Genomic DNA, 22,586 nt, shown 5'->3' with positions numbered 1-22,586 from the left:
ACTACTATTAATATTAAAGAATCTAATTATTTGGTATTTTTAAAATATCCTATTAGGTGGCATTGATCTTTCCCCTCATTAAATTGGCAAACATAAGTTCTGAACTATATCAAAATCAAGTTTATTTAAGAAAAACTACTAGAGTTAACAGAAATTATCAGTCCAGATATTTCCCCCACCTGTGTGGCATACAAGTGCTGTCCCATGGGCTGGGCTATGAAAGATGGAGAATAATAACTCTTATGACTATAGTGCTTCATGGTCTCTTGGTATATTTATTTATTATATTGCTTTTGATTTTCACACAAATCTTCTAAGGAAGGCAGAGCAAATGGCCTTATTCCATTTTTGTAAATGAATAAACTTAAGATCAGAAAAGCTAAGGGACTTGGCTATGGTCACACACACAGAGACTCAGATACAAGATTAGAACCCAGCTTCCCAGGCTGTGAGGCCAGTGCTGGTCATTTCTTCACACCAACTGGCATCCATGACTACCCTGCCTATTATAATCTCACTGCTAGACTAGTCTGAGAGACACCATGGCTGAAAATTCCTATGTTAACTTTCAATAATCATCATGCAGAAATTATACTGGTACTTAGAGTTCATTAGTTAAGACTGTTTATTCAACTAGACAAAAATACTCAATGTCATTCCCATTAGAGTAATGAAGCTGACAGAATTGGAGGAGCCATCCTTTCTCTGGCGTTCTTTCCAGCATCTGGGCCTTTGGTTCCCATATTAATTATTGGGTGCTGCATAACAAATTACCCCAAGCCTTAGTGACTTAAAACAACAAAGAATTATTTATTATCTCTCGTGGTTCCTGTGGATCAAGAATTTAGACAGACCACTGTGCAAATAACTTACCTCTGCTCCACGGTACCTGGGGCCTCAGCTGGAAGAAAGGCAGACTGCTCACTCACCCACATGTGCAGTGGTTGGTGCTGGCTGTAAGTTGATGGCTAAGCTGGGATGCACAGCCAGAACGTACCATGTAGCCTGGGCTTACAAAGTGGTGGCTGAGTTCCAGAGAGCTAGAGAGAAAGGGGTGGGGGTGGGGGGGAAGCTGAAGGAGAGGGATTGAGAGAGATTGATTTATTGTAAGAAATTGGCTTACACAGTTATAGAGGCTGACAAGTCCCATGATATTCAGTCAGCAAGCTGGAAACCCAGGAGAGCCAGCGATGCAATTCTAGTCCAAGTCTGAAAGCCTGAGAAGCAGGATAGACGACGTAAGTTTCAGTCCAAAAACCAGTGGCTTAAGACCCAAGAAGAATTAATGTTTCAGTTCAAGTCTGAAGGCAGGAAAATACTGATGTCCCAGCTCAGCGGTCAGGCAAGAGGAATCCCCTTTCACTCATAGAAGAGTCAGCTTTTTTGTTTTATTCAGGCTTTTCAACTAATAAAATGAGGCTCAGCCACATCATGGAGGGCGATCTACTTCACTCAGTTTACTGATTCAAGCGTCAGTCTCACCTATAAATACCCTTGCGGACGTGCCTAGAGTAATGTTTGACCAAATATCTGGGCACCTCGTGGCCCGCTCAAGTTGACACGTAAAATTAACCATCACAGTAGATACGTCATAAATATTTATGAAATGGATAAATGGATTCAACAAACAGTCGTCAGTATCTACTCTGTGCCAACCTCTGTAGTAGGTGTTGGGGATACTGTAAGACACAGTCCCTGCCCTCACGGGTCTCACAATTTAGTGGGAAGGGCAAACATGCCAGAGAAATGGACTGTGGTGAGGGCTTTGGTCACGGTAAGCCGCAGGTGCTCTGGAAGTGCAAAGAATGTAAGCTCCTCTCTCAAATTCTGTGATGAGGGGAGAATCAAGAAGGTTGTCACAGAGGAGTTAGCCTATGGTCATAATCCTGAAGTAGAAGTAAGTAAGCCAATGGGAACAGGAGCAAGGGGGAGGAAATAGCATTCCTGGAAGCCAGAAAAGAAGGTGCAACGGTCTAATGAAGTAATTTTGGGTGACTCTATTAGTGAGGTTTCTCCAGAGAAACAGAATCAATAGGGTGTTTGTGTATTTCTCCCTCCCCCACCCCCTCTCTAATAGAGAGACAGAGACAGAGAAAGAGAGACAGAAAGACAGAGAGAGAGAGAGATTAAGGAATTGGCCCACACAATTGTGGAGGCTGGCAAGTCCAAATCTGCAGGGTAGGCCAGCAGGCTGGAGACCCAGGGGAGAGTTGGTGCTGCGGTTCGAGCCTGAAGGGTGTCTGCTGGCAGAATTCCTTCTTGCTCAGGGGAGGTCAGTCTTTTCTATTCAGGCATTCAAGTGATTGGATGAGCACCCCTATGCTATGGAGGGTAATCTGCTTTTCTCAAAATCTACTCATTTAAATGTTAATCTCGTCTTTAACAACTTTCAAAGAAACATCTGGAAAAATGTTTTACCAAATATCTGTGTACCACAGCCTAGCCAAGTTGACATACAAAATTAACCTTTACAGCTGTTAAACGTGGTTGAGTATGCCGAGAGCAGAACTCATGTGGAAAGAGATGAAACTAAAGAGGCAAATAAGGTCCAAATCCTTAAGGATCTGATAAGTCAAGCAAGGAACTGAAGATTTTACCCTCAGGGCAATGAATAGCTATGGAAGGGACAGATTTTCATTTTAGATGAATTTTTCTGATGGTAGAATTTTAATTGGAGAGTGTAGAGCATGGAGAACTAACAACAGGAAGACCAAAGAGGAGAAAGTTACCACAGTTCCAACAAGGGACAATGGTAGCCAGGGCTAGGGAGGTGATGGGGATGGAGATAAATGATTGTAATCTGGAGATAATTTGGAGGTAAAAGTCCTAGGAATTGGTCAGGGATCTGATGGATTAGGGAGGGAGAAAGAGCCTAGGATGGCACTCAGTTTGCTGGTTGGGGCCCTGGGTAGATAGAGATTTCAATTCCTAACATGAAGAAGAGAACAGGAGGAAGAGGTGTGAGAGAAATGAGGAAGGGTTCATTTTGGTACACGTTGAGTTTGAGATACTGTGAGATCCCGGGTAGGGTCATGATGGAATGGAGATAGGCAGGAATATCCCCCTATCCTTTCTAAAGCAGCGAAAGGTGTCTTGAATCTACTATGATTCATCTGCCCTTTTCTCTTCAATAGGGAAATACATTCATCATAAATTCCTTATAATGTTTCTCTGATCTAACGATTATCACCCTCCTCTCCGGATTCACTGTGGACGCCATCTAGAATGACACAGTGGAGCTGCACACACCAGCAACAGCAACAAAAATTCCTGAATCTCCTTGAGGTTTTTAGATTAAAACAATAGAGTGCGTGTGTGTGTGTGTGTGTGTGTGTGTGTGTGTGTGTGTGTGTGTGTTTTGGCACTAGATTCCAAGCCATTCCTATTGTCTCCAGAGTTCTGGCAACTTATTTGACTTAGATGATGTCAAGTAAACTCCTGCAGTACCTCCTAAGTTGTCCTTCTACATTTTTATCCATACAGAAGCCAGTGGATCCTTTTTAAATGTAAGGTCATGTTACTCCTCTGCTCAAAGCCCTCCCATGACTCCCCATTTCATTCTGAGTAAAAACCAAAACCAAAACCCTAATAATGACCCAGAAAGTCCTACAGGATCTGTCCCCCGGCGATTTCTCTGACCTTCTTCCATCCTTATTCTCAGCACCTCTGCTCTAGCCACAGTGATTTCCCCGCTGCTTCACAAATGCACCAGTACACTTCTATCTTCAGCCTGAAATGTGTCTGCCAAATACCGACATAAACCCTTTCAGTCTGTACTCCAACATCACCTCCTCTATGAGGCCCTCCTTGGTCATCCTAAATAAATCTTGCGTAAGTATGCCAAATGCAACACCTGCCCCTCTCCCCCACCCCACACACATGCAGATTCAGACATTTCTCTATGTAAGGAGAGTTGCCTGGCAAAAATGAATGTCATTTTACAAAAGGTCTCCTGGGATAAGGCAGTGTGGTGTGCTGGGAATGGGGTAATCCATGGAAGGAGGATGAAGTCAGCTTCCTTTGGGGGCACAGGTGGCCTGGTCCTGCCTAGACCGTACGCCCACTTCTAACGGCTTTCTCCTGTTTTCCTAACACTCCACTGTACTTCCCTAACATTGCCTTCTCCCATTAAAATGGCATGTCTTCAGTTTTGTCCCCAGCTCCAGGTTCTCTGTGTTGACCTTCAGAAGAAAGGAGCCCTGACCCAGCTATGTGAGTCAATGGCACTGTCCTAGAAGTAGTCAAGCCCACGGGACCACCAGTGCCTCTTCTCTCTCCCTGAGCCTTAGTGTCTTACATCTCTCCTCTGTACTGCAATAATCACGTTTTGGTACATTTACAGTTATTCTTCAAACAAGGACATAAGCTATCCTTCAAGAGAGGGGCTTAAAATCTCCCTGAAATGATGAATGGTTGTCTTGGCTCAGAAGCCATGTGAGGGCTGTACCGGCAGAGGGCGCCATCTCGGATCTAGATCTCACCATCTCAGGAGTCTATGTCTTATTTCCCATTTGAGCCTCTGGAAGTAAATGTTCTATTCTCAAGTCGTAGAGAATATGATTATGCTCTTTACTGGACATTTATGTTCCCAGCCAACAACTTATTAGATATGCTAGGGAAAAAAATGGGGGTTGGGGGGCTGCTGTGAGGAGTAGGCCAAAGGGACAGAATGTCCTGAAACACTGCATTTGCTTTAGGCTCTATTCCTGTCATGCCTCCCGCATCACTGTATCCGCAACCCCATTACGGTCCTCACACCAGTCTAACAAACACACCGTTATAACTGAGGAGCATTTTACTATTGTCTGAAGGCATTAGGAGTTGGCTTAACAACTTGGTTATTATATTCAACAGAGACTATTCAAATTATAAATAATGATTCATCACTAGCTCTTTTCATTTTAGTTTTTCGCCCATGTACGGTATCTCTGCTTGCCAGAATGACAGCTCACTATCAGTGAGCTAACACGAGTAGAGAAAGAAAATACCCAAAAGAGAAAATGAAACTAGCTGAGAAGTTCAACATACATCCTTCTATGCTGAGTCTGATCTTGGAAGAGAGGAGAACACTTTCAGTGAGAGTTGGAAATCTAGGACAATGTGTCTCTAAGAAATGGAAATTGCAAACCCTGTAGCTAGTTTGTTTCTCCAAACTGGGAAGCTATTTTATGCCCCTGCAGCTTCCCCAGGGGACTCACTGTGCCTAGAGTGTCCTCTCTGGAGTGGCCTCCCTTTCCTTGTCTACCTAGCAAGCATCTACTTTTCTTTCAAGACTCAACTCAAGCCCCACTTCCTCTGGAAAACCCTCCAGTAATATTCAAAGATTGGCTTTATTTTCATGTACCTGTAACAGTTTTACACTTTTCAGTTTGAAATACGTTTATATTTACAAAAGAGTTGCAAAGATAGTACAGTTTCCATAAACCATTCGCTTAGCTTCCTCTAATGTTAACATTTAACATCTCACAGAATCATTACACGTTAATCAAAACTAAGAAATTAACATTGCTACAATCCTACTAACTCAACTATAGAGCTTATGTGAATTTTACCAGTTTTTCCACCGATATCCTTTTTCTCTTCCAGGATCCCACATTGCATTTAGCTGTCAATGTCTCCTTAGTTCTCTACAATCTCTGACAGTTTCTCACTCTTTCCTTATTTTTAACCTTGACACTTCTGAAGAGTACTGGTCAGATATTATTTTAAATGTCGTGTTTCTCCACTGTAAAGTTATTATCTTTCCTATTCATTAGAAGTGAGTCACTAAGTCCAACCCACACAGAAGAAGAGAGAAATGAAGTTACACCTCCTGGAAGAAAAAACATCAAATAATTTGTGGAGGGCTTCCCTGGTGGCGCAGTGGTTGAGAGTCCGCCTGCCGATGCAGGGGACATGGGTTCGTGCCCCGGTCTGGGAAGATCCCACATGCCGCGGAGCGGTTGGGCCCGTGAGCCATGGCCACTGGGCCTGCACGTCTGGAGCCTGTGCTCCACAATGCGAGAGGCCACAACAGTGAGAGGCCCGCGTACCGCAAAAAAAACAAATAATAATAATAATAATAATTTGTGGATGTTTGTTAAAACCACCACAGTAACTAATAAATATTTGGAGGAATACTTTGAGGCTGTACAATTATCCCGTTTTGCCTTAAAGTTTCACCTACTGACTTTAGCATTCATCATATCTTGCCTGCAGTACTTATCACTATAGTGTTCTAAGAGTGATTTTATATTTCTCTCATTCCTTCTGCATTTTAATTGGAATTCTTCTATAAGGAAGATTCGTCCCTTCTTCCCACTAATTTATTCATTTATTTATATCCATGTGGACTTATGGGAGTTGCTTTACACTTCGGGTTATAATTCAATACTATAACAATTTATTTGGTTGCTCAAATTTTCAAGTGTTAGATATAGGAGCAATTTTAGTTGGGTTCTTGTGTGATTTTAACATCACCTGTAATATTGTATTACGACTTGCCTGGGTATGTGTCCATCTCACCCAATTAGACTGTAAATCCTTGAAGACAGAAATGTTGTCTTATTTATGTTTGTGTTCCTAGTGTTGAACACAGTGCCAGACACATAGTAGGTCCTTGATGAAAACCTGTTGAATGCATTAGCAGTCAAGAAATGGGAGTGGGAGAATTTCCTCACTTTATAAAAGAATCACTTCAGTCCCACACAAGCCCGTATGAGGCCAAAGGAAACTTGGATCCGAGCTGTTTGCGAAGAGTTCATCGTTCTTATTTGGACATCATCTAACACAGTTGTAGACCAATTTGTGGACAGAAGTGCTGCAGCCAAAGAAGAAGGGGTGTTGTTGAATGGGTGAGCAGAGATAAAGTGTCTGAAATAGTGAGAGTGCTCCCAGAATCCTGGCCTCCCAGGTTGGCAATGTGCTTTGTAAAAGCACTTGGAAGCGGTCTGTTCCCTGACACCCCAGGCAGGAGCCGGAGAGCAGCATAGGTTTGAAAGTAAGGCTGTTCAGGCAATCAGAATGTTTGGCCGAGCAATGTAATGCTTTAAGATAACATCTTCTATATCTCAGCGTTTTTGACATTTATTTTAATTTTTGGTTTATGTTATTCTGGGAGAAAAAGCCAGCAAGTGGCAGAATTTTAGAAAATCTCTGACTTTCACCCATTTTTGTCTTTGGTGAGGACCATCAATCCAAGATTCTTGACGGAAAGCCCAAAGCTCCTGCAGGCAAAGCTGTATGAAACTGTGCCTGGATGTTCTGCCCAGGTATCAGAGAGCTAGAAAAGGCTGCCCTCGGGCAACCATAGCACCTCTGGTCTTTCAATGTCCAGAAGAGGAAGATAACCAATGATCTTTGGGGCAGGGTGAAAACCTTTCTGGTAGCAGAGTTGGCTAAGGCGTCCATCAGACTTGAGTTGGAATCTTTTCAACCTCTTTCTTGCTATATTAACTTGAACAAATCACTTAGCTCTCCAAACCTCAGTTTCTTCATCTGTAAAACGGTGATGATAATAGTGCCAACTGGATAGGTGGGTATAATGATATCGTGGATGTGAAGCCCTAATGGAGTGATTGACTCATAGAAGGTGCTCAAGAATGACACCTGTCAGGAATGTATTCCCAAGGCTCCAAACACTAACATTCCCCGAGCACTTCCTCTTGCGCTTTCAGAGTTCTTACCTAGTCTGCGGTAAGTGAATACCTGATGCTGCTCTGTGCTGTCGCAAATGGGAAAACAATTAGCAAGACTTCCTCCTGCAGCCCCCAGGCCCCCAGCCTGTAACCTTACCTTCTAAGCCTTTGATCATGTTTCTAGCTCTCCTCAAAATGGCTCCAAAAAAAGTTTTAAATGGTTACCAGCTTCCAAAGCCTCCAAAGTCAACCCCCTGCTTGTGTTTATTGCCCTCTCTTCAGACCATCCTGTGGCTCTCTTGACAATACACCATGTTCCCGTGGTTTGTTCCAGTAAAAGGAGATGAAGTCTCTTGTGTTTGTCCCTAGGTATCCATGTTGCTTCCTGATCAAGTGTTACAAGCTTTTTTTGTTTTTCAGTAAGACTAGAGATGGGGAAAAATTCACTCCTTGTCAGCCAGAATCCCAGAAAAATCCTCCTGCGTGAGAACTGATCATTGCCTGGAAGCCCTGATTAGAATGCAGCGATTAGTTTGGAATGTTGCCTGACTTCTGAGTAGCACGCACCTAAAAACACAGAGCTCGAGCATGCATCTCAGCTTCGTCTGCAGCCAGGCTTCCCATCAGGCTAATGGAGATGAGTCTTTGAGAACAAGCCTTTAGGGCAGACTCTGGCCAGCACAGCACTGAACATTCTATAAGCTGGCAATAAATAGTAGAAACACGTCATAAGCACCTATAAAAACTATATGGCCTGACCTCATGCAGTGCAAGATATAACTCCTGTAATCAGGAGCTAATTGGCCATTTTTAGGACACTGGTTCCCTGCCATCCATCTCCTGCCTCCAGGACTGTGATTTGATCTGTGCCGTTGAGAAGAAAGTTGGTAACTGGGCAGGATATTTGTCTCTAAATATCTGAGGAGAAACCATAAAAGGAAGAGCTGAAAATTATTCACTGTGGTCAGTGGGGCAAGAAAGAGATTACGAAGCTTAAATTGTGTTTTTCCAAGCATCAGGCTAGCTGCATCATTAATGAAAACAGCATGTAACCAAAGGTGAAACAGAGGGCATTCTTGAGACTCATCATTAAAATAATTTTACTGCCTTATATTTGTAGGCAAGTTAGTCAGGGATAGAAGGCTACGAGCCTCCTTATGAGCCTCCAGAACTGGGGGACAAGGTCAGACAGTGTCATTCTGATTGGGATAGTAAGAATTGAAAACGAAATAGATGGGGTTAGCCATCTGTGGAAATCTTTTCAGAAGCAACCAACCCTAAGAGATAACTTGAAAATGTGTTGCTAATGAAATGAAGGCAAGTCCCTAAAATTTCCTCAGGAAGCTGCCAATCAAAATGTCACGCATTTAGGATCTGCTGTGATCTCAGAATTGTTCATTAGATTGGGAGTCAATAACAGCTGGCATCTTACACTTACTTGCTGAGTGACCTTGGGAGAGTTCTTTGACCTCTCTGAGACTCGGTTTCTTCATCTGCAACATGGTAAAGGCTAATACCTACCTGATAGAATTGCTGTATTATATGAAAACATTCATTAGAAAGTGTTTTGTAAATGATACGAACCCTAAAATATTCGTTTGATGATGATGATGAAAGTGACAGAAATGCAAATGGGTGTGGGATATAGACAAAGGACCACTGCCTTGTATATTTCTTTTAAGTGATTGTGACTAGGACTTTCTGTCTGCTTTAGTAATATCTTAGGATGAAAGTGTCCCCTGCCTATCTCCTTTAACCCTCAGATCGCTACAATTACCAGGATTTGTCCGCCAAAGCCCCCACTCATCTCAGAGTCATTCTTCCCACCTGGAGGTATGTATCTGCCCTTACTTTGCTGAGCATCCCCCTTTCCTTCTTTCCTTTTTCCTACCACTTTACTTTTGCTTATTACTCTCTCAAATACATACATATATATATATGTGTATATATATATATATATATATATATATAAAATAAGTTAAGTCAAAAGTATGTGCCTTTGATTAGGTCAATAACCTTAGCCTTTGATCTAAAGTCCCCTCATCCCCCAGTGGGGTAGGGACCATATTGGTTGATTTATTTTGTTTGGAATCTAGCTCAGAACTCCCCAAGTATTCCAAAATATTTTGGGGTTAATGGTGCTACAGTCCCAAGGGATCACCAAGTCCTATACAATATGATATTTTATCATGTCATTCTGCTTTTGATTTCAATTATATACATATCTTCTACCCACGCCTCCATCTCCACCAGTTTTTTGTAATTTCTGCTCTACTGTTGACATGTCAACATTGTGTTCTACATTGGCTATTCATTGTCAGTACACATAATATCATTTGATTGTTTAGGAAAGCATTGGAGATAGCCTTCTGCAGTGGAAGGAACATTATAGCAAAGAATCAGGAAAACTGGGTTCAAGTACTCAGGCTACCATTAACTGGCTATGTGACCTTGGACAAGTCACTTTATTTGTTGAACCTCAGTTTCCTCATCCATAAAACTGAGATGATCGCTGCTTGGTGTGCTTGTTTTACAAGCCATTGTAAGGATTTCACACTTATGCTTCTCATAACATCTATTACATTGTGCTTTAACTGTTTGTTTACTTTTCTGTGTCCTCCATCAGAGTAACAGTTTCCTGAGAGCAGGACCATCTGTATCCCCAGAATTTGGCAGAAAGCCAGGCACATAGTAGGTTCTCAGTGATATTTGTGGAAAGAATGAGCACATGAATAAATAAGGTCATGATTGTGAAAGTGCTCTGCAAATATGAAAACGTGCAAAATTATTTCAAAATGTTCTAGTGAGGCAAGTATTTTAGTATTTGCATACCCATTTTACAGATAGAGAATACTCATAGGGATAAAGTGCACTATCCAAGGTGATACAATGAGTTGGTCAAGGGGAAAAGAAAAGCTCCCTGTCTCTTGACACCTTAACCAGCTCATTTCCCACCATGGTACACTGTCTCTAATTTTGCTATCAGTACTGTTATTCTTTTTTTTTTTTTTTTTTTGCGGTACACGGGCCTCTCACTGTTGTGGCCTCTCCCATTGCGGAGCACAGACTCCGGATGCTCAGGCTCAGCGGCCATGGCTCACGGGCCCAGCCGCTCCGCGGCATGTGGGATCTTCCCGGACCGGGGCACGAACCCGTGTCCCCTGCATCGGCAGGCGGACTCTCAACCACTGTGCCACCAGGGAAGCCCCAGTAGCTTTGTTTTTTATCAGTTTGGTTGTAAGGTAATCTCTTAGGCCAGTAAAGTCAGTGCAAAAATACACAACTTTTGAGCAGTCCAGCTCAGTAAGAAACTGGTACCGAAGAAATGGAGTTAAAAATATTCCCAGGAGTGATTATTTGCAGATTATCAGACAATTGACAGGAAGCCAGGCTCTCCTAAAGCTCTTTAAACCACTTTTTTTCCCTCAGGAAACCAAGTAACTCGCCTTTACTTTATTAAGAAATTGTTACCCTAGGATTTTTCCAGCTAGAATGGATGCTAAAGGAGTAGCAATCACCTTTGTGAAACAAGTGTAGGACAGCTTTCAGGAGCCCCGTGATTGCAATGTGGTGTCTCAGTCAATTACACTGAAATAGCAGCAGCTGCAGAGGCATTGTTACCATAGAAATATAATAAGCATAGCTTATAGAAGTGGACAACTGGACCTAAGCACCCCACACACTTCTATGTGAAGATGGTTCAGACCGTAATTATGCCAACTCATGCCACACACAAATACCCATTTTAATATGTAGAGCACAGTCCCTGGAATCTTCCCTAAATTTCCCTTTTGGGATTGTATACATCCCTTTTGGGATTGTATCAGATATACTGAGTAACCAAACCTAGACGCACTCCAAGAAAACCCTGTGTTTTGATTCAGTTCCACACTACAATAGTCATCCTTTCTGCTGCACTGTCATCCTCCTGCCCCAAGCAGGCCCTTAACTTTTCCCATCTGGGCTCTTGCAGTTACCCCTTAGATGGTCCCTCTGCCCTATTTTTGGATCACCTACAACTCTTCCTTTACATTGTTCCTGGAGTGGTCTCTCTAAATTTCAAATATATGATTGTGTTACTATCCTACGAAAATCCTTTCCAGTGGTTTCCCATAACCTCAGCTGTATTTCCAAAAATGTATTCTGGGGTTCCATTGTCAAATAAGTTTGAGAAGTGTTTCTGAAAATATCCCTGCTTCTGGGCATTCACTGTGCATTCTGGTATATTGAGAGCTCTGAGAAGAGTATTATAGGAAGACTGATTTGTTTAATCCCACTGCTTCCATACTTATTTGCCTACAGAATCCTTTTTTGTACCACCTTTATCAATGTGTCCAGAGCACTGATTTACCAATTTGACGCTGAAGACAGCGTCAAAGCAATGTACCACTTTCCAAAAAATGGTTTGATAAGATGTGTTCTCTTTTAGTTACAAGTTACCTAGAAAACCTTGAGTTCTTTTTTTTAAAGCTCATTGACTTGTATATTTTATTAATTCATAAACTTTATTTTATAGAGAAATTTTAGATTCACAGCAAAATTGACTGGCCATCATCATAAAATCTACAAACAATAAATGCTGGAGAGGGTGTGGAGAAAAGGGAACCCTCTTGCACTGTTGGTGGGAATGTAAATTGATACAGCCACTATGGAGAACAGTATGGAGGTTCCTTAAAAAACTAAAAATAGAACTAATATATGACCCAGCAATCCCACTACTGGGCATATACCCTGAGAAAACCATAATTCAAAAAGAGTCATGGACCAAAATGTTCATTGCAGCTCTATTTACAATAGCCAGGAGATGGAAGCAACCTGAATGCCCATCAACAGGCGAATGGATATAGAAGATGTGGCACATATATACAGTGGAATACTACTCAGCCGTAAAAAGGAACGAACTTGGGTCTTTTGTCGAGACCTGGATGCATCTAGAGACTGTCATACAGAGTGAAGTAAGTCAGAAAGAGAAAAATATCGTATATTAACGCATATATGTGGAACTTAGAAAATGGTACAGATGAACCGGTTTGCAGAGCAGAAATTGCGACACAGAAGTAGAGAAAAAACGTATGGACACCAAGGGGCAAAGTGGCGGGGGTGGGGGATGAATTGGGAGATTGGGATTGACATGTATACACTGATGTGTATAAAATGGATGACTAATAAGGAAATAAACATTAAAAAAAAGGCTAATCCTTTCCTATCATCAAGGGTATGATACCAAGAACAGTATTCAAACAGAAGAGATGTGTGCTGAATTTTGAAGGAGGAATAGAAGTTTGCCAGTTGAGAAGTGAAGTACTGGCATTTGCTATGGACTGAATTGTGTCCTCCCCAAATTCATATGTGGAAGCCCTAACTACCCCCCACAATGTGACTATATTGAAGAGAGGGTCTTTAAGGAGGTGATTAAGGTTAAATAAGGTCAAAAGTATGAAGCCCTAACCCAACAGAACTGGTACCTTAATAAGAAGAGGAAGAGTCACCAGCACTCTCTCCCACAGAGAGAAGGTGGCTGTCTGCAAGGCGGGAAGAGATTCCTCACCAGAACCCAACCATGCTAGTACTTGATCTCAAACTTCCAGCTTCCAGAACTCTGAGAAATAAATTTCTGTTGTTTAAGCTGCCCTGTCTATGATATTATATAGTCTGTGGCAGCTCCACCAGACTAAGGCAGCATCCAAGCAGGGAGAATAGCGACATAAGAAGAGCTTGCATAGAGTAGTAGGGAATGAAGCCAGATTGTGAAAGCCCTTTATATCATGCTAAGAGTTTTCAGAAGCACTAGGCTATAGGATTAAGTCCAATGTGTGTTCTCTTCAGCAGTAGTTATGGTGTTTTGGGGAAAATGTACAAGAAAAGTGAAACCAGTCCGGAAATAGGACTGGAAACACTGAAAGTTCTGGGAACTGATTTTTTTAAAAAAGCAAGATTGATAAAGGATGATCTGATTTTCAGGAGTGGAATCTTCAGCACCCACATCATTTCTGAACTGAATTATCATAATAACTTCTTAACCATTCTCCCCACATCCAGTCTTGTCCCCTCCCACCTCCGACAACCCAGTTTTTCTTTTGCAGCTAGAGTCATAGATCAGTGGTTCTCAAAATTGAGTGTGCGTCAGAATGGCCAGGAGGGCTTGTTAAAACAGATTGCTGGGCCCACTCCCAGAGGCTCTGCATCAGCAGGTCTAAGTTAGGGCCCGAGAATTTACACTTCTGAACGCTCCCAGGTGATAACTTTTGCTGCAAAATCTTGGACCATACTTGGAAGGCCAATGATAGACAAATCTGATCAGTCTCTTGCTAAAACTCCTCAATATCTCCTTAGTGCCTCAGGATAAAGTCCTTAATCTGGCTAACAAAGTTCTAGACTATCTGGCCTTCGTTGTTGTCTTCTGCCTCATATCTCATCCCTTCCCTTGTTGAACTGTGTGATGCTCCCTATTCTTGCTTTCCGTTTAATCTTCTATGACTGAGCATGTATTTCTCCATCTGTCTGGAACTCACAATAGAACCCTTCCTCCATCCAACTACTTCATATTTATCTTTAAAAACTTAATATACCTATAACCTACAGGAATCCTCCATTCAACAACTAATCTGAAGGAGACGCCCTTTATCTGTGCTGCTAAAGCATCCTGTACCAACACCCACTGTTGTACTTACCACGTGGTATTTTAAGAATCTATTTGCGTGTTTGTTTTTCTCCTTTAGAACATAGCATGTTGAAGGACAGGATCTTGTATTTCGTTCATTTATCTGTTTTCCACGTGCCTAGCACAGTGCCTCCACATACAGTAAGTTCAATTAGTGCAGGATAATGAAGAAAATAAATGAGTGCACGGGCTCTGACTTCGGTAAAGACCACAAGTCACTGCTGCAATTTATCTCTTTAACAACCTCGGAGGTAGGTACTGATAGAACAGCCATTGTACAGATGAGGAAACTGAGTCTCAGAAGTCAAGTAGTCTGCCCACAGTCACACAACTAGTGATTGATGAACCATGAGAGGAACCCACATATGTCTGACTCCAAAGTTTGCTCTTTTAACCACTCTCCTATTCCATCCAAATGACTGGCTATATAGAAATCAAACATCCTGTAAAAGCTGCATCTACTTGCAAACATGTAGGAAGTAGAATGTGCCATTCTGGAAGCCATATAGGAGAAGTCATGTTACTGCTAATAGGCCCTTGCAACAGGTCTGAGAGATGCTTCTTTCCACCTTCCTTTAATATAGTGTTTGAGGAATATGTGTCCATCCATGAGACTCCACAGCAAATCAAGGGGAAGAGACTCAGCTTACCCTTGTAGGACATCAAAATCTAATGTACACACACACACACACACACACAGTGGAAATGTTCCACATAGTTTCTGTTGGTCAGAATTGGAGAGAATTGGAGAGAATTCTTGTAGAGAATTGTAGGTAGTTTTTTCCCAGAGCTCTGATTATTGCATTCAGAGAAACCCAGTTTGTGGGTACATTGCTGTTTATATTTGTAAACACCAAATATGTAAAGATGGGCATGAATTTAATCAGTCAATCAGTTAGTTTGGGGCAGGAAATAAGTCAGATCTCTGGCTCATTAATTCAATTAAGATATTTCAACTGTAGCATATTATAGCCCCTGGATATATGTAGGCATTTTCTGTAATGCTTAAACACAGCTATTTTAGAAAATAAATTTTATAAATAGTGTTAAGAATTGACAATGCAAACCTAAGACCACATACTTGAGGAATCTACCACTTCTTTTTGGTATCATGAGCCATTCCATGAGGACTAAAAGAGCATCATGTCAATTTGCCTCTTGCCACCCTCCCACTGCCACCCAACCAACTTATGCAGCAAAGTCAAAGATGGAGGTGAGGGTCAGGAGAACAGGGAGGCCAAATATGTGGTCAGCCCACATTCTGTTCTTCAATATTGTCCCTAACCAGTAAATAGCAACAGCAATTCTGGAACATGTCAAGTAGGAAGCAGGTAGCACTAAAACCCTAGTTCTAGCGAGCACTTTATCACAGTGGCTCTAATTGCCACTCCCCTACTTGGCACTGGTCTGTGAGAAGGTATTCATTTGGGCAGTGGGAAAAGGTAAAATAAGTACACACACACACACACACACACACACACACAGAGCTCTCCAGAAGCATACTATGAGACAGTATCTATTGTGAGTGATGTCTAGGCTTAGCACTTTGGGAAGGAAAGGGGAGAAAGTGGGATTATGCAGAGGAAGAAGTTGAACAGCAGGTCCCGCAAAGCCCCAGCCAACCCAGTGAGGAGCTCTGGAGTGCAGATTCCCTGACAGAGGTATCTCTGGTTGGTCTGGAATGTCCAGGCTCTTCTACTCTGACCTTGTTCAGTCATCGTGAGCCACCTCACGTTCGATTTCTCCACTGTCTAATCTAAATAGATTCCTCTTTTCTCCAGCCACCACACGTGCTGGTCTTGGTGGCTTTCCTGATGGCGTAATCTTGACCCTCATGGTATAACCTAAGCCCCTGATTACCATATCTTTCTCAGGCTGGGGTTGCTGCTCTCGCACATTGAGAGTTACAGTGGGCAAACAGGGGAGTCGAGAGATGCCCAGGTTGAACACCTGTGTCCCATAAGTGTTCACCCTGTTTCCATTGCGTAGCAACAGCCCTACCTCTTCCTGCTGATTAGAGTGAATGACTCTTGCCAAGATGATAACTTCTTTTCTTGCTTGTGGTCCCAGAACGCGAGGAGCCCCAGGTGCTCTACTGGTAGTTGTAGCTTATAATTCAGTGTTACCTCCACTGTGTGCCCTGGTCAAAGCAGGCTTTCTTTGGCGACAAGGACTTCTACTCTAACTCTATTGAGCTCATAGTTCCAGGGACAAGAAACACAAGGTCTCCCATTAGGTGACAGGGAGGAATAGTAAGTGGGGGCATCCTGCTTTTGTATCCATTGTTTCCCAGACTATGTCTTTATCCTGTTATGTCACAGAACCATATATAAGTCTTTGATTTTATTCGTACACTGCATCCTAAAAAAGGGAATCCCATGCTTTCAGAGTATCGCCTTCAAGGTAGCCCTACGGCTGGGACTTCAGCAGGCCTACTGACATACTATCAGGCTGGCAATTTCTGTGTGATACAATATGTGAAACAACCAGTGGAACTCGTGGTTTGGAGCCTACTCCCATACTCCTTTTCCTGCAAATTGGGCTCTCTTTACTGTTGATATGTTATGTGGGATCCTACTTCAGTGGATCCTTTTATAAGCCTTCAGATAGTGGTGCTGGCTGAAGCCCTGCAGACAAGAAAGCTAATCACATACCTGGGATACCTACCTATTTCTGAGAACAAACCACTGCCCTTCTAGGATACAAAGGGACCGAGTGGCCACACTCATGGCCAACTGATATCCTCAAGGAAAGATAGCATATTGGAAGGGCAGTGCTGGCCTCTATTGCTGGCCCGTTGGGCATTTGACACCCGAAGCTACATCAGCCTTGATGAATGGAAGTCCATGATGCTGGGCTCATGTATAGCCTCAATTTCTGCCTCCGTGTGTCTAGCATGCAGTTTTGGGGTAGCTGATGTCAAAGGTTAGCTAACATCAACTGATCAAGACATCTTAGCAATTTGGTTGTTCAGTCCCTCTCCCATAGTAGGTGCTCTCTGGTTAGTGTTAAAGGATGAAACAAAGACCTTCACAGGTTGTGCCCACTCTGATGTCTATCCACATGGCTTTACTCCAGAGTTCCTTCTCCCAGACCTTTCGATCCTTTTTCTTTTCAGGCCCCTACCAGCCAGACAAGCCATTTGCCACTGCTCATGAGCCTGTACATATATTCCAACCCCTAAACACTTCTCCTTCCACAAAAGGTGGACAGTAAGGTGAACCGCCTGAAACTCCACCCATTGGGAGAATTTTCCCTCATTGTTGTCTTTCCTGGCCTCCCCTGAATGAGATTATGATGCAATTGCTATCCATTTTTGGTTTTATGCTCATCTACCAAGCTGACCCATCTTTAAACCAAGCTTGGTATTTCTCAAAATCAGTTGATCACATGGGACTCCCAATATGGACATAGGCATGGCTGAGGGAGAGGAGATGGTGCAAATGTGGTAGATGACACTGGGATCTGGGCTACTATTTCATTCAGCTTGCTGGTACCTTCTGGTTTTCCTTGCACTCAGTCTCAGATGTAGCACTTCCATCTTATGATGGGTTATTTCTGGGCTCACCAGACCTTACTGATTGATCTGACAGAACCCAACTCATAGTGGGGAATTCCAGATGCATGGTCACTTGGTGTCCTACAGTTAGATAATCTCTCACGCTACCAGTATCCAGTACCATAACAAGAGTCGTTTTTCAAAAGGTTTTAATTCTCTAATGCGTATGGCATGACCTTACTCCAGAACTCTAGGGGCTCATGTTATGATTCTCCCTCCAAGCTTTCCACAAACTCAGTGTAACTTCTTCTTCCCCCTCCCCAATATCTGTAAAATCCTAGTCTGCAGAAGTCATATGGCTCAAGCAGCAGGGCTGCTTGTACCTTGACCTGCTGCAAAGCTCCTTCTTGCTCTATGCCCCACTCAAAGCTGATAGCTTTACTTTTTACCTGGTATATGGGCTGGAGCAGTATTGCAAGGTGTGAAATATGCAGCTCGCATAACCTAAAGAGGCCTACCGGGCACAAATGCTTCTTTCTCTGTGGTGGAGCAAGTGCAAAAATTGGACTTTTCCTTTGATGAGAAGGTCCCAGCACTCTACTGATAGCTGGGCTCCTAAAAACTATAGTGATCTGGCAGACTCCTGAATCTTTTAGCATTTATCTCCTACTTCCTGTGTAGGAAGCATGTGTCTTACCAAGGTCTCCAGCAGCTTCACCATTTCATCCTGCTACAGTCCAATTAGCATGAACTCATTGATTTAAAAGATCAATGTGATATTCTACAGGATGTGCAGATTGTCCAGATTCCTTCAGATTACTTTATATCCAAGGGTCAGACATTTTTCATAACCCAAGGGCAAAACTAATCAATGGATATTGATTTCCATCCTTGAGAATATGAACTAGTTTTGATCCTCTTTGATTGGGTAGAAAAGAAAGAATTTGCCAAATCTGCAGCCACATGTCACGTACCTGAGACCATCTTAATCTCCTCTAATGAGCATATCTGACACTGTGGCTGTGATTTGAGCTATCACTTGCTTGAGTTTATGGTACTCTGTGGTCATCATCTAGGATCGATTCCCTTTCTCCGGGGACCAGACTGCTGAATTAAATGGAGATATGATGGAAATTACAACCTCTGCATCCTTCAGCTCCATCCTTACTGTGATACCAAGTTCTCCCACTCCCAGAATGTGATAATTAGTTTAAATTTACCACCTTCATCTGGGTCGGGGTCGGGGCAGCTCTAACCCTGCAGACCAAGGTTCCAGTGTGTGTGTTATTCCAACTTCCAAGTATGCCAATCCAATTATACATATGGGACCAGGGAAATGACCAGGAGATGGGTTCATGGACCCACTAGACCCACAGTAAGCAAATCTTGGCCAGGACATTGCTTATTTTCTGGCCTCTAATATTTCTCCACTCTAACAGAGGAGTCATGACTTTTGATTATATCTCATTTTCCAGAACTGGGTCCCATAGCCACTCTTAGCTGTAAGAGAGGCTAGGAAGATGAGCATTTTTAGTATGGTGAATGGCTGGGGAAGTTGTCAATGCAAACAAAATGTGAGTTCTATAGGTAAGGAAGAAGTGGAAAATGGATGTTGAGTAGGTAGCTAACTAGCTGCGTCTGCAACAGCAATACCTGTTGGATCCAAGAGGGTTAATTTTTTTGATATGCCATATCCCTTTTACTCTTGATGTTTACATAACCATTCTAGAAGAATTACAACAACGTTCAGTATTATTCCATTTAAGGTAATGTTTACAAAATACTGAGGTCTCCTGGCATCAGTGAGGCCATGTCCTCAGAGTAAGTGCCCACATGACTCTGAACAATATCTCTGTCTCCAGCTTTCCAACCTTCCAGAATCACATTTTCCCCAAATTAACATGAATTATTAAAAACATTTTCTGTTTTCTGCTGTCTGTAAGGGAGATAGAGAGGGCTAGTTGTTCATTAGTCTTTCCTGCTTTTTTGATGATAAAATTACCTCTGTTAGGAAGATGATAAAAGCTGGTAATTAGATAGTAATTAAGTTACCTAAAATTCTTATTTAGAAAAATTAATTTGTCAAACGTATGTAGGATCAGAATTTAACCCCTAAGAGTAAAGTAAAAATAAGAGTAAAAATAGAGAGTAAAGCAGACTTTAACCAAATTGTCTGTCAGATAATACACAAATGCCTGAGTCCACAGAGCATAAAAGTGTCCTCTACTTTTGGTTTAACTGTATATTTCAAATCATTTGACATCCATAGAATAAAGACTGTCTCCTGTATATCATTCAACTCATTCCAAGTTTCCTAATGGACATGAGGTCTTTTTTCTCTTCTCTCCGCTTACCCCATTTGACTAACCCTTCTCCGTCGGAGAGAAACCTCTTCCTTCTGAAATTACTCCAACTCATTTCTCTCTTTGGCAGCCACTTAGACCCACTGATTTTTCCTCTTGCCTGTGAAAAGGGTAATCAAGCATTCTGCTCCTTGGACACTTGAAGGATTGCTTAGTGTATTAGAAAAAGGGGAATTTTCTATTCTGAGGAATAAAAAGAGAAAGTGTGAAAGAAGCTGTTACTTTCATCTGCCTTCAGAGTGTGGAGTATTTACAAAACAATCAGATATTTAACATGCCCAACATCAAACTACTCTTAGCACTTTCACTCTGCATCATTCAGCTAAAAGAATTCTAGTTCTTTATCAGCATGGAGTTGCATAACCAGAGAACAGTTTTAGTTATTCTGGCCTAGATATGCTTTGTGCATCGATAAGGAAAGCAGGAACAAAGATAAAAAAAATACGCATCCCATCGCACCTATATTACTCTCTACCTCGAATTGATTTTTGAAATTTGATGGGTCTAATGAACTCCAGATGTATGCCAGTTAAATTATAGACCTGCACCATGTAGTTACAATCATCTCTTACATCTAATGCCACTTTAAAGTTACAGAAGACCTGCTTTTATACATTACCTCATTTGATTTTTCCTTGGACTCCTGTGATGGTACCTGAATATGGTAGTCATTAGCACTGATCACAGATGTTTAGACTCTTTCTCCTTCTTGGCACATGGAAAGATTGTACTGCCCTGACCTCTTGAATTTATGTATAGTCACATGACTTGTTTTGGCCAATGAAATATGAGCAGATGCGTCATTTCCAGGTGGAATTTTTTACAGCCTGGCTATGCTTTGACACACCCTCTTTTCCCTCCATCAGAGCAACTAATCTCTATTTGGATTTTTATCTCTGTTTCTGTCTCTGTCTCCATCTCCATCTCTATCTCACTCATTCTCTTGCTCTTACTGTCTCTCTCTTAGTCACACACACACACACACACACACACACACACACACACGCCACGTGTGTTTCTCTCTACATCTCTGCTTCATTCTTTACTTCTCACTTGTCCATTTGCATATGGCCAGCATGCCTGCCTCCAGCAAATGGCAGCGCTGGGCCCCGGGTCTACATGATCAGCTTTCCAGAAAAGAAAAGCTGATTGCCTAAGCTTGAGACAGGTTTTCATCCCTGGATCACTCAGCTGCAGCTAGGGGGTACAGGGTCATATGGAAAGTAGCTGCTCACTTTATGCTAAAGGCAAGGCACATTCTCCAAGAAAAGGGAATAGGCACAGTGAAATGATGGGCTTTTAAAGAACACCAGTCAAAGCTAGTAGGCTTCAGAACAAGAAAGAGAACTCAGGTGTTCTGACTTATAGTTCAGGATTATTTTCTACCACACTCCCTGCTGCAGCTTCAAACTCTCGTATTTGGAAGAAATGATAGGGCCTAAACCCTATCTAAACCCATGCAATAATACTGTTTATAACAGGGCACTACTATACTTTTTAAAAATAGGCATATACAGCAACACAAAAATAAACTGGTATCTGACAGAAGACATTCATTTTTCATTGAACAAAAAAGCATAACTTCCTTGGATTTATAGCTGTAGAATATTTTAAAGACTCTTTTCCCTTGTCTTTTCCCAATGTTTCTGTATTGAATGATCTGTTTTTGTCCTAAATCCATCTAAAAGAACTTGTCTTTGATTCTCTTCTCCAACTTTCATAGTTATATGTATTTTATATCAGATAGTTTGGGCTTAATTTATATTTTCCTAAGTTAACATTAACTCTTTAACTGTTAGTGTTCCCTAGGAATTTGTAACAGCATGAAGATGAACTTAGTAACTTGTGCTTCCCTCAGATTAATAAATATATTATTTTTATGACTCCTCTGATGTTACTGTCACCATATGCATAGTCTTTACAAGTTCAACATGCAAAACTCAATTTCCTCTGAAGGATTTTTGTGTAATTTGGGTAAGCTACCATTATGACAAATGAACAGTGGCAACTTAGTCACGGTTCTATGAATAGAACTTCTCCTCACAGGGTTAGTTCATCCAGAGGAAAGATGATAATTCTTCTATCCTCAGTAAAGAAATAGGATATATCTTCTTCATTCACTTGTCCTCACCTGATGTATCATATATCTATACCTGACTATAGTGTAAAAAAAATTTTTTTTTTTGCAGTATGTGGGCCTCTTACCGTTGTGGCCTCTCCCGTTGCAGAGCACAGGCTCTGGATGCGCAGGCTCAGTGGCCAGGAGCGGCATGTGGGATCTTCCCAGACCAGGGCACGAACCCGTGTCCCCTGCGTTGGCAGGCAGACTCTCAACCACTGCGCCACCAGAGAAGCCCAGTGTAAAATATTTTTATCATATGTTCTCTTTAACAACCAATAATTGGGCTATGTTTCTTAAATCCAGAGTTTAAAGTTATGCAGATATC

The sequence above is a fragment of the Pseudorca crassidens genome, chromosome X (genome assembly GCF_039906515.1).
Source record: "Pseudorca crassidens isolate mPseCra1 chromosome X, mPseCra1.hap1, whole genome shotgun sequence".
In the NCBI taxonomy this organism is placed as follows: domain Eukaryota; kingdom Metazoa; phylum Chordata; class Mammalia; order Artiodactyla; family Delphinidae; genus Pseudorca; species Pseudorca crassidens.
This window is presented reverse-complemented; position numbering follows the sequence as displayed.